Genomic DNA, 10,108 nt, shown 5'->3' on the forward strand with positions numbered 1-10,108 from the left:
GCTCGGTATGTGACGTCACATGAGCGGCAGCCTCCAAAAACTGATCGGAGAAACAACACAAAGCGCAGTTAGCGCAAAAGCTCACTGTCCTTCAATAGCAGAAATAATATCACATTCACAAACTTTGAAAAAAGACGATGTAGTGCAACGATGCAGAATCGAAAGGGAAGTGCGATCATATGGAGTCACATCTGCCTCTACTCTTTTTCAGGAGTCATTGTTTTATTGGAGAAAGCGGCACGTAAGTTATTTTCCGATGAATCATTCCTTTCCAAACCGCTATCTGTGCTTAATGAACATATTTAGGCAACTGCGTCGGCATGTGGATGTGGTTTTTGCCTGTTCGGACATGTTGTATTATGAGTTTAGTTTTGTTATTGCACATTATTGCTGCTATGGTTTTACTGCATTTGAGCGCCTTTTTCAAGAATGGAGAGCAGGGGGCGTGTTCTGTCACACACACGCTTTACATTAGAGCCACTGTCCTGCAGAGTTTAGCTCCAACCAACACACCTGCCTGTAGCTTTCTAGTGATCTTGAATACGTTGATTAGCTTGTTCAGATGTGTTTGATTAGGGTTGGAGCTAAACTCTGCAGGACAGTGGCCCTACAGGACCGAAGGTGCCCAGCCCAGCATTAGAGACATACCCCAAATGTTAAAAATAACATTATTAAATGATAAAATACTTGACAGATCATTAAATCATTAGTTTGTACATTCAAATACGTATTATACATGTTTGTGAAGGACTTATTAAAGTTATAATAGTTTACCAATCGTTCAGTAAAAAGAAATGTAAAATAAGACGATTCTTTTTTTATCTATTTTGTTAAAAATTTATATTTTTTTTCCTGTGCAGTCACACAAATGGGAATGACAAATTAAGATAATTAAAGATTAAATGCTTTCAAACATATTTGATCATTGATGCAGACTTCATCAAATATGAGACAAAAGTCATTCGGTGCTGATTTAGTTCAGTTCAATAACTATAGTTCATCAATAATGAAATGCGTCCATTTCAGCTATAAGCAGCTCTACAGAAGACAATAGTGTTGTTATTCAGCTCGAGTCAATGTTGATTCAGTTCATCTCAGTAACAGTGTTGTTGTTGAAAATGGACTCTGTTGTTTGACTTATTTGTTGTTTCTGTCATCAGTCGTACTGTGCTTTACGCACTACCTCTGGATGGGAAAGGAGCTGCTGGCCTGGCTGACTCTGGCTCTGTGTCTGCCTGTCACGGCTGTGCAGCTGCTTAGTCTGAAGTGGTACATCACTGATGCAGAAAGATCCAAGCCCTCACTTCTCCTTATGTGCTGTCTGCATCTGGGCGGCTATCACAGGTCAAAAACGTTCTATCAGTTAGAACTGTTTTAATTCAGTTATAAAGAATGAGGTGGAAAACTGTACTAAATTACTGTACAATATAATGACAGTGATATATAATCGAGAGAATTCATGAGAACATGTTCAGATCCCATTTAACTCCAAAATCATGAAAATGTCATAATGTAAAACATCTTAAAGGTCCTATAATAGGTTTATTTTCTTTAAAAATATATAATATAAAAAATAATAACAATGTACACTATCATTCAAAAGTTGATAGATTATTTTTCAGCAAGGGTCAAAAGTGACAGTAAAGACATTTATATTGTTACATAGATTTCTGTTCCAAATAAATGTTGTTTTTTAACTTTCTATTTATCAAATAATTGTGAAAAAATGTATCCCAGTTCCCACAAAAATATTTAGCAGCACAACTGTTTTCAACACTGATAATAATAAGAAATGTTTCTTGAGCATCAAATCAGCATATTGGAATGATTTCTGAAGGATCATGTGATACTGAATACTGGAGTAATGATGCTGAAAATTCAGCTTTGCCAACACAGGAATAAATTACATTTAAAAAAAAATATATTAAAATACAAAATGGTTATTTTAAATTGTAATGATATTTCACAATTTTGCTGTATTTTTGATCAAAAACATAAAAACGTTCTTTCAAAAACATAAAAAATAAATAAAAAATCTTACTGGCCCCCAAACTTTTGAACTGTAGTGTAATTTCTCATTGTGGTTGAAATAAGACCTGTGCATCTTCATATCAGGTTTCACCCAATGATATTATTTATCATACAACAGGCTACTGGTTTCTGAGATATGTTCATATGTTTTTTTATGCTTGCAGGTTGTGGTGCTGCATGAAGTCTCAGGGTGGGCAGGTTAAGTTTGGTGCATTACTAATGCAGCAGGCTGATGTGTCTGCTCTGTTACTGATCGAGGCCCTGACGCTCAGCCTGCCTCAAAGTCTACTGCAGACCTAGAGTTTATTCACCCTTCACCCTGGCTTTCTGTCACCAGGTACACAACTTCCCATTGGCACAAACAGAACTAGCGTCACGTCAACAGTTTTCTGTGGTAGTATTAAATTAGTCAGTGATTATGATTGAATGAGTCACTGAGTAATAAAAAAAATTGTGCTTTTGTAAATGGTATTATGGTAACACAATTGTTAAAGGGGTCATATGATGCGATTTCAAGTTTTCCTTTCTCTTTGGAGTGTTACAAGCTGATTGTGCATAGATAAGATCCCTGAAGTTGCAAAGACTAAAGTCTCAAAACCAAAGAGATATACTTTATCAAAGTTAAGACTCTGCCACAATAATGTACAGTATTTGAAAAATAATGTGTTTTTTGAACATTAAAGCATGTCAACATATTCTGTTACACCAAATACACAAAATAATGATCTTTAAAAAAGCATCATATGACCCCTTTAAGATATACTGTACTATTGTAATTGTGAATTAATCTGTGCACAATACTTAAAGTTCACCCAAAAATGAAAATTTGCTGAACTTTGCTTACCCTCAGGCCATTCAAGATGTAGATGAGTTTGTTTCTTCATCGGAACAGATTTGGAGTAATTACAGCTAATTCATCAGCTGTTTGAACTCTCATTCTGACGACACCCATTCACTGCAGAGGATCCATTGGTGAGCAAGTGATGTAATGATAAATTTCTCCAAATCTGTTCCGATGAAGAAACAGTTTCCTTGAATCAGTTTCATAGTCACAGGAAACCGTTTATGCCCTGGATCTCTTTAAACTTTTTACAGTGGTCTTATGTGTTGAATGTGTCCTGGTTTCTGGTCCTGTACAGCCGCTCATGCTTTCTGCTCCGTCCCGGTCACCTGCACATGACTCCTGCTGCAATGCTGTGCCAGCTCATATGAAGAGGGGGCATGCTGGGTGCCAGGGTGGCCAGCCTCATGTCCTTCTGCAGTTCGTTTCACTGGTGGTCCTGTGGAGTCGTGGGTGAGTCAAGCTATGTGTTATTGTGTAGACAAATACTGCGCAGACAAAAGCTTTCACAGTTAGTTTGCGTGACAGCCTTGAGTGCTTTTATGTAATTTGTCATTGCCTAACTCTTACCTGGAAAGGGATGATTAGTTAATAAATGGCTGCTTTGTGGTTGTCTCTTTAAATCCCTGCTCAGGTTTCCACTGGCTCATTATGGCATTCTGGCAAGTGTCCCAGCAGACAGACATCTGCATTAACCGTGGTTCCTGGCAGCTCTTCAACTTCGTCTTAGGGGCAATGCACATTTTTCTCTTCCTTAACGTTAAAGACGGTCCCTCCCGATACCGCATGACTGGATTCTATTTGGTTGGTCTCTCTGCACTGCAGTGTTATTTTAGTATTATTTATATACTATTATAGTATTTATTAATATTTTTAATTAGCTTTTGTTTGTATATATTCCGTTTTCAAGTTTTAGTAATTTTATTGTTTTTGTCATTTTTATTATTTTTTAAATATTTAAAAATAATTTTAAAATCATATATATATTTTAAATATATGCTTCATTTAAAGGTGACATATTTTTATTTAATTTTTAGCTTTAGTGATTTTAGTACTTCGCTTGGCAACTTTTCAGTCAAGAGAACATTTCTCATTTCTAACATTCAATAGTTAATAATTTAATTTTGTTAATATTTTTAATTGTAATAATTTTAACTATAGATAGTATAATACACTGTCAGTAATAAAAGTGCATGGGCAAATCTTCAGAATATTGTAACGTGCAAAATATTTAGAAAACTGGCAGGGCATACTTAACAAGTACTCAAGAGTGTGTGAAATGCTGCAAGATTGTTTTTTAACTTTTATGCTGGTGGTGACCATTTTAGAAATAATTAATCTTCTCTCATGAACAATAGCCCACATCTTTGTTAACGTATTTATTTTTTATTGTTTACCGATTTCAAATATCATGATCCAGAGCTTCTATGTATGTTGTAGTTAATGTTGCTGGAGAACACGTTCCTTCTGCTTCTGGCATCAGACTCACTCAACAGGCCTTCGTGGGACAGCATGAGTGTTCCTCTGGCTGTCTTATGTAGCTTCCTTATCGGTAAAGATTAGGAATGCAGTGATATAAAAAATCCCTGATATTGATATAATTATATTTGTCTAAATAAAAAAAAAATAAAATAAATAAAATAAAACTAAAATAAGTTGTTTTCAATGCTACAACTGAATTTAGGAATCGCTATATTATAATTTAAAGTATGAAAAATGGATATTCATTCTGAGATTTACTAATGATTATATTTAACAGTGTTATTAAATTAATTAATTTCTTACATTATTAAATTAATAATGTTTTTAAACATTGCTGTTAGATGACAGCAAGGTAACCTAAATGGAAAATAAGCATGCACAATTAAATATCCAATACAGATACTGATCAATTTAAAAAAAATTCTAATATCACCTGATAACCGATTTAGTATCTACAGTCATGGCCAAAGGTTTTGGCAGTGACATAAATTTTGTGTTTTGCGAAGTTTGCTGCTTAAGCTGTTGTGGTATTCATTCACATTGTTTCTAGATTATTGTGTAGAGTGATCAGATGCATTTTAAATAATTGCTAAAAGCTTCATTGGCCAAAAAATGATCTTTTCACAAAAAACATTTTTTTTCACAAAATGACATTAATTGACTAATCATATTAGCAGCACATCTGAAAGTGTGAATGAGTACTAGTCAGGTAAAATCATTATCATACTAATTAGATTGTAAGAGCAGACTGATTGCTATAAAAGGAGGGAAGAAGCGCTTCCAATCATTGTGTTCTTGTTAGCAATGGTTACCTCCAAAGAAACACGTGCAGCCATCATCGCTTTGCATCAAAATGGCCTCACATGCAAGGAAATTGCCACAAAGAATATTGTACCTGAAAGAACATGATATACTTATCATTGTTTTTCAGTATACCATAGAAACATGTGGAAAAATAATCTACAAATACTGAAGCAGCAAACTTTGCAAAACACAAAATTTATGTCACTGTCAAAACTTTTGGCCATTACTGTATATATCATGCATTCCTAGAACCCCATTTTTTTCTAATAAAAAATAACAATCATAAAAAGCTGGTGTAGTGTAATGTAACATTACAAATATAGTTTGCTCTGTTCTGTATTTTTTAGGTGTCATTTTTGTTGTTCTTTACTACCGATTTTTCATCCAAACTCTACAGAGATCCTCCAGAGTCTGAGACTCCAAATGAGCCTGACAACTATTGACAGAACAACCAATGTGGACTGCAAGGTCACAACACTTGAATCCTCCACACACTATCATGGCACTTTCTCAGTGACTGGTTTTGCTCCTGATAAGCATGCAAGAGGCTCTTCTGTTCAGCCTCTAGAGGGCGACTGGCACCATCATCATGTGTTAATACACCTTGCTCTCAAAACTGGAAACAAATACAAGATAAACTGCCTGTATGGAGACAGAGGGCTTTCAGTCATCCTGGAGAATGATGATGAACCCGACACAGACTCTAGAGGGAAGGACTGTAACCAGCCAATCATGGAAGCAGATAAACAATCTAAATGTAGTCCAGTTGAAAACCGTGAGGGATTTGCTGTTGCTGAAGTGAGACAGCAGTCTCCAGAGAAGGGTGCAGTGTATAACACCTGCCCTGCGGACTGCAGTAGCACTGTTTACTTCAGTGCAGAACCCCACTCCTCTTATAGTGTCAGCAATTCTACGTTAGATAAAGAGAATATGGCTGTGATCAGTCCCATTATGAATGGAGCTGCGCTGCACCTGACTGCCAAACAGCTGTTAAACAGGAACCCATGTTATACCTCAACTCCAATACCAGACCTCAAAACAATGCAGAGTACAAGTCCTCGATTAGGAGTGGCGAGAAGACAGGTACATTTTTAATACAAGGTTTTATTTGGGATAAAGCTGGTGAATATTTTCATTTTACTAGGTTTCTGCAGGTCTTAAAAGATTTTTAATTTACCCCCTTTAAGGCTTTAAAAAGGTCTTAAGTCAGAGCAGAAATCTTAAATTCATAAAGTTACGGAAATAAATGTTGCATGAATTGCAAAAAAATGAATGTCTTCCTCAGTATTTTTGTTTTCCAGTACAATTGTCTAAACATCCTTAAATCAATCAAGATGCATTTATTTGAGAAGCAAATGTAAAATGAAATGTAACAAAATTAATTGTTTATGCTTAAAGCAAGAACAAATATATCTATCAGTGGGGTATGAAAACTTGTTTACCTTTTAATTAAGCCCATTTGCAGATATTTGTTCTTGTTTTAATCATAAAGTCACTTCATTTTGATCAAATGAAGAATGGGATATTATGTAATTTTGCTTCTGAAGAAAATGTATTTTGATTTTAAGAATCCTCAAGAGATTTGCGTTGGAAAACAAGACAAAAATACTGAGTAAGAACATCACTTTTTTGCAGCGTGATCAGAAGTAAAAGTTATTTCCTTATTCTAGTGGTTGGGAGCAGAGCTATTCAAGCCTTAAGGCTGTTAATTTAATTTATTTTAATTTTTGGGAAAATGTATTAAAAAGTAATGGAGATCAGTTGGAAGTTGAATTTTTACATTTCGAAGTGTTGCTAATACAACTCATTACAACAATTACATTTTCTTTACTTGGTCTTAAAAAAAAGTCTTACATTTGCCTTCATAAAACCTGCAGAAACTGGTTTATTATTAGCACATACGTATTATAACCACTATAAACTGCTGTTATCTGTATCTGCAGTTTGGTAGCATTAATTATAAGCTCAGTGAATTAAAATCGGTTTACATTTACTATGTGTGTTTACTATAAGTTACATTGACATATTTTACTTGCTGCTCTTTTTGTCTGTTTTACCATAACGTTTGATACATTTCTATGGTTATATATATATTTTTTTTTTGTCTAATTTGATCTGTATTTTATTTTATCTAATATATATATATAAAAAGGGGAACATAATATTTTATAACAATTGTTATATTTGTCAAAATAATTAAATAAGTTTAAAAATGTTTAAACTACTAAACATTCTGCATTTACACTTTTCCTTTTTGTCTGTTTTACCATAACGTTTGATACATTTCTATGGTTATATATATATATTTTTTTGTCTAATTTGATCTGTATTTTATTTTATCTAATATATATATATAAAAAGGGGAACATAATATTTTATAACAATTGTTATATTTGTCAAAATAATTAAATAAGTTTAAAAATGTTTAAACTACTAAACATTCTGCATTTACACTTTTCAGAAATCTTCAAACACTTTTTTCATTTGTACTAATATAAAGCATGGTCTTTTGCCATTCAATGCTAATTTATACATGTCCTAGTAATCTAAACAGTTAAGATTATAAAATATTATTTAGGTACCTGTTCTTTATCTCTATACTGCCCATCTAATTGTCTGCATGTTCTAAAATGGGAATAAAAATCTTTGAATTGTTTATGATTCTGTTTCATCAGCAAAGGGCACTAATACATTCAGTTATCGAAAGATGTAGTGACTTTATCCACAGACAAACTTTTTGGCACATTACTTCATACACATTCAAAACAACCATGTTAAAAGACAACCAGATGCAAATTCCTCACATATTCATTTTCTAATAAATGCATATGAAAATATTGCTGAAACACTTACACTGAATGAGTGTGGAATGAGACAGTGGAAGCATTTGAGCTTCTTTGTTACATTATTAAAATGCTGCATTTGTTGAACACCAAAGAGTGAAATAAGGACAGAAACATATTTGATATATCTGACATTTCTGGACCATAAAGTTGGACTGAACTGCTCATGCATGGATGGATTGTACCTGTAGAAAAGTCATACTATCCTGTGAAAAATCTAGTGCAAACAGAGGTGATTGTCTTCCATGCATAATTACTACTTGCTTGAAGAAGGCATACACTGTAAAAATTAAAAAAAGATACTCTGATCGACATACTGGCAGAACCCTCTAACTGATCTTTTAGAAAAGGTGTGAATAGGTTTTCCACCTCAAGTATCTTTTCATTTTTACAGTGATTTTTTTTTTTCTAAAATGAAGGCACAGACCATAATTTCGTTTTGTTGGTTGACAAATTAGTAAAAATCCTTTACAGAGGTCTTGAAAACCCTGAGCTCAAAGACAAAGCTTTAGTATAATAAAAATGTTTGTAACAGAAAGACATTTTGCTTAAATAAAAAGATATTAGCCAACTAAAGAATAAGATCTCAATAAAATTAGGTGTCTGAATTGTCCATTGTCCACGTGACCAAACATAATTTCAGACAAAATTCATTCTAATTAGAAATACAGTATTTCAATTCAAGCATATTATTTTTCCTCCACCTGTTTCAGATTTCCTGGTGAATTCTTCATTAAAACAAGTTTTCATTAAAGGTGCACTCAGTAATTTTACCTCATTCAAATGTTTTACACATAAAGAAATGAATAGCACTTGAAAAAAACATTTTTTTTAATCATGAAGTCAAGAGTTGTTAAGTCAAATCAGTAACTTTAGCATTGATTTATTTTACATTGATCAAAACAGAGTGTAGATTTGTTAAAGTTGCTTACACGCTCGTGAGTAAAATCGCAGTTCTAAAGTGTCATCAGTAAATTCAGGTTAATTAGGATATTTTTAACTAAAAATGTTTTACACATAAAGAAATGAATAGCACTTGAAAAAAACATTTTTTTAAATCATGAAGTCAAGAGTTGTTAAGTCAAATCAGTAACTTTAGCATTGATTTATTTTACATTGATCAAAACAGAGTGTAGATTTGTTAAAGTTGCTTACACGCTCGTGAGTAAAATCGCAGTTCTAAAGTGTCATCAGTAAATTCAGGTTAATTAGGATATTTTTAACTAGGACATCTCAATGGCAAAAAGTGTCCAAATTTACCTAAATTTACCCCCTAACCAAAAACATTGCTTTTTCATCCACGCCACCAGGTGTCAGTATAGGTGTTTGTATAAGTATAACACGACTATCGGGGCAACATAAACAAAAAATATACCGAATGCACCTTCAAAAACACAAATTCTTGACCAGTAGTGCCAGTGCCACCAGAAGAGATGTTCCGAAACGTTTCGTAAGTGTTTGCTTTTCTCATATTTCAGTCCCTTACTGTATCCCAAAATTGTATAGTTGAATATTTCCTCAAAACTTCCGTCTCATTGCTTCAGAGACTTCAATAGTAGCGGTTCAGGCTGCGCGTGCCCGGCATGTCCGGCTGTCCGTTCATCCAGATCTCCCGTATAATCCGCTCGCGTTCCTCCAGTCGCTGCGCGCGCTCCAGCTCTTCGGCGGAGGTAAACACGTTACCGAGCGTCCGTTCGAAGCGCCGGTGGCGGCGTGCCGACAGGTCGGAGGTATTGTCCCAGTCCGAATCGCTGTCGCTCGTGTCACTGGTGCTCTCCAAAGTCTTTCCTGTTTTCTTGGGCGCTTGTTGCGTTTTGCAGTCGGTTCGACAGGAGATCTGCACCACTAACGCGATGAGAGTGAGAACCAGTCCCAAACACACGCCACACACAAAATACAGTGCCGCCCGTTCCGGGTGATCTGCAGAAACAGTTCAGGTCAGTAACAGTTTGCATTGGGCCACTGTTACATTGTGTGATGGAGTACAAAGTAGGTCTGTTTTGTAATCATTTGTTTCGTAATGACTTGTACACCTCTTCTATAGCAATGTTTTTGATTTCTAAATGAAGAATGTGTGTGTGTGTGTGTGTGTACACACACACACACA

The 10,108-nt window shown here is 34.6% G+C and overlaps 2 pseudogenes; one reads left to right on the plus strand and one right to left on the minus strand.

The window, feature by feature from the left end:
- The first annotated feature begins 57 nt into the window (after nt 1-57).
- On the plus strand, nt 58-6,330 carry LOC107733117 (XK-related protein 5-like; annotated as a pseudogene).
- Nucleotides 6,331-9,203: 2,873 nt separating this feature from the next.
- Nucleotides 9,204-9,934, minus strand: LOC107733144 (protein eva-1 homolog A pseudogene; annotated as a pseudogene).
- Nucleotides 9,935-10,108: the final 174 nt, after the last annotated feature.

Source organism: Sinocyclocheilus rhinocerous, unplaced genomic scaffold, assembly GCF_001515625.1.
Source record: "Sinocyclocheilus rhinocerous isolate Xijiao unplaced genomic scaffold, SAMN03320098_v1.1 scaffold8, whole genome shotgun sequence".
In the NCBI taxonomy this organism is placed as follows: Eukaryota; Metazoa; Chordata; class Actinopteri; order Cypriniformes; family Cyprinidae; genus Sinocyclocheilus; species Sinocyclocheilus rhinocerous.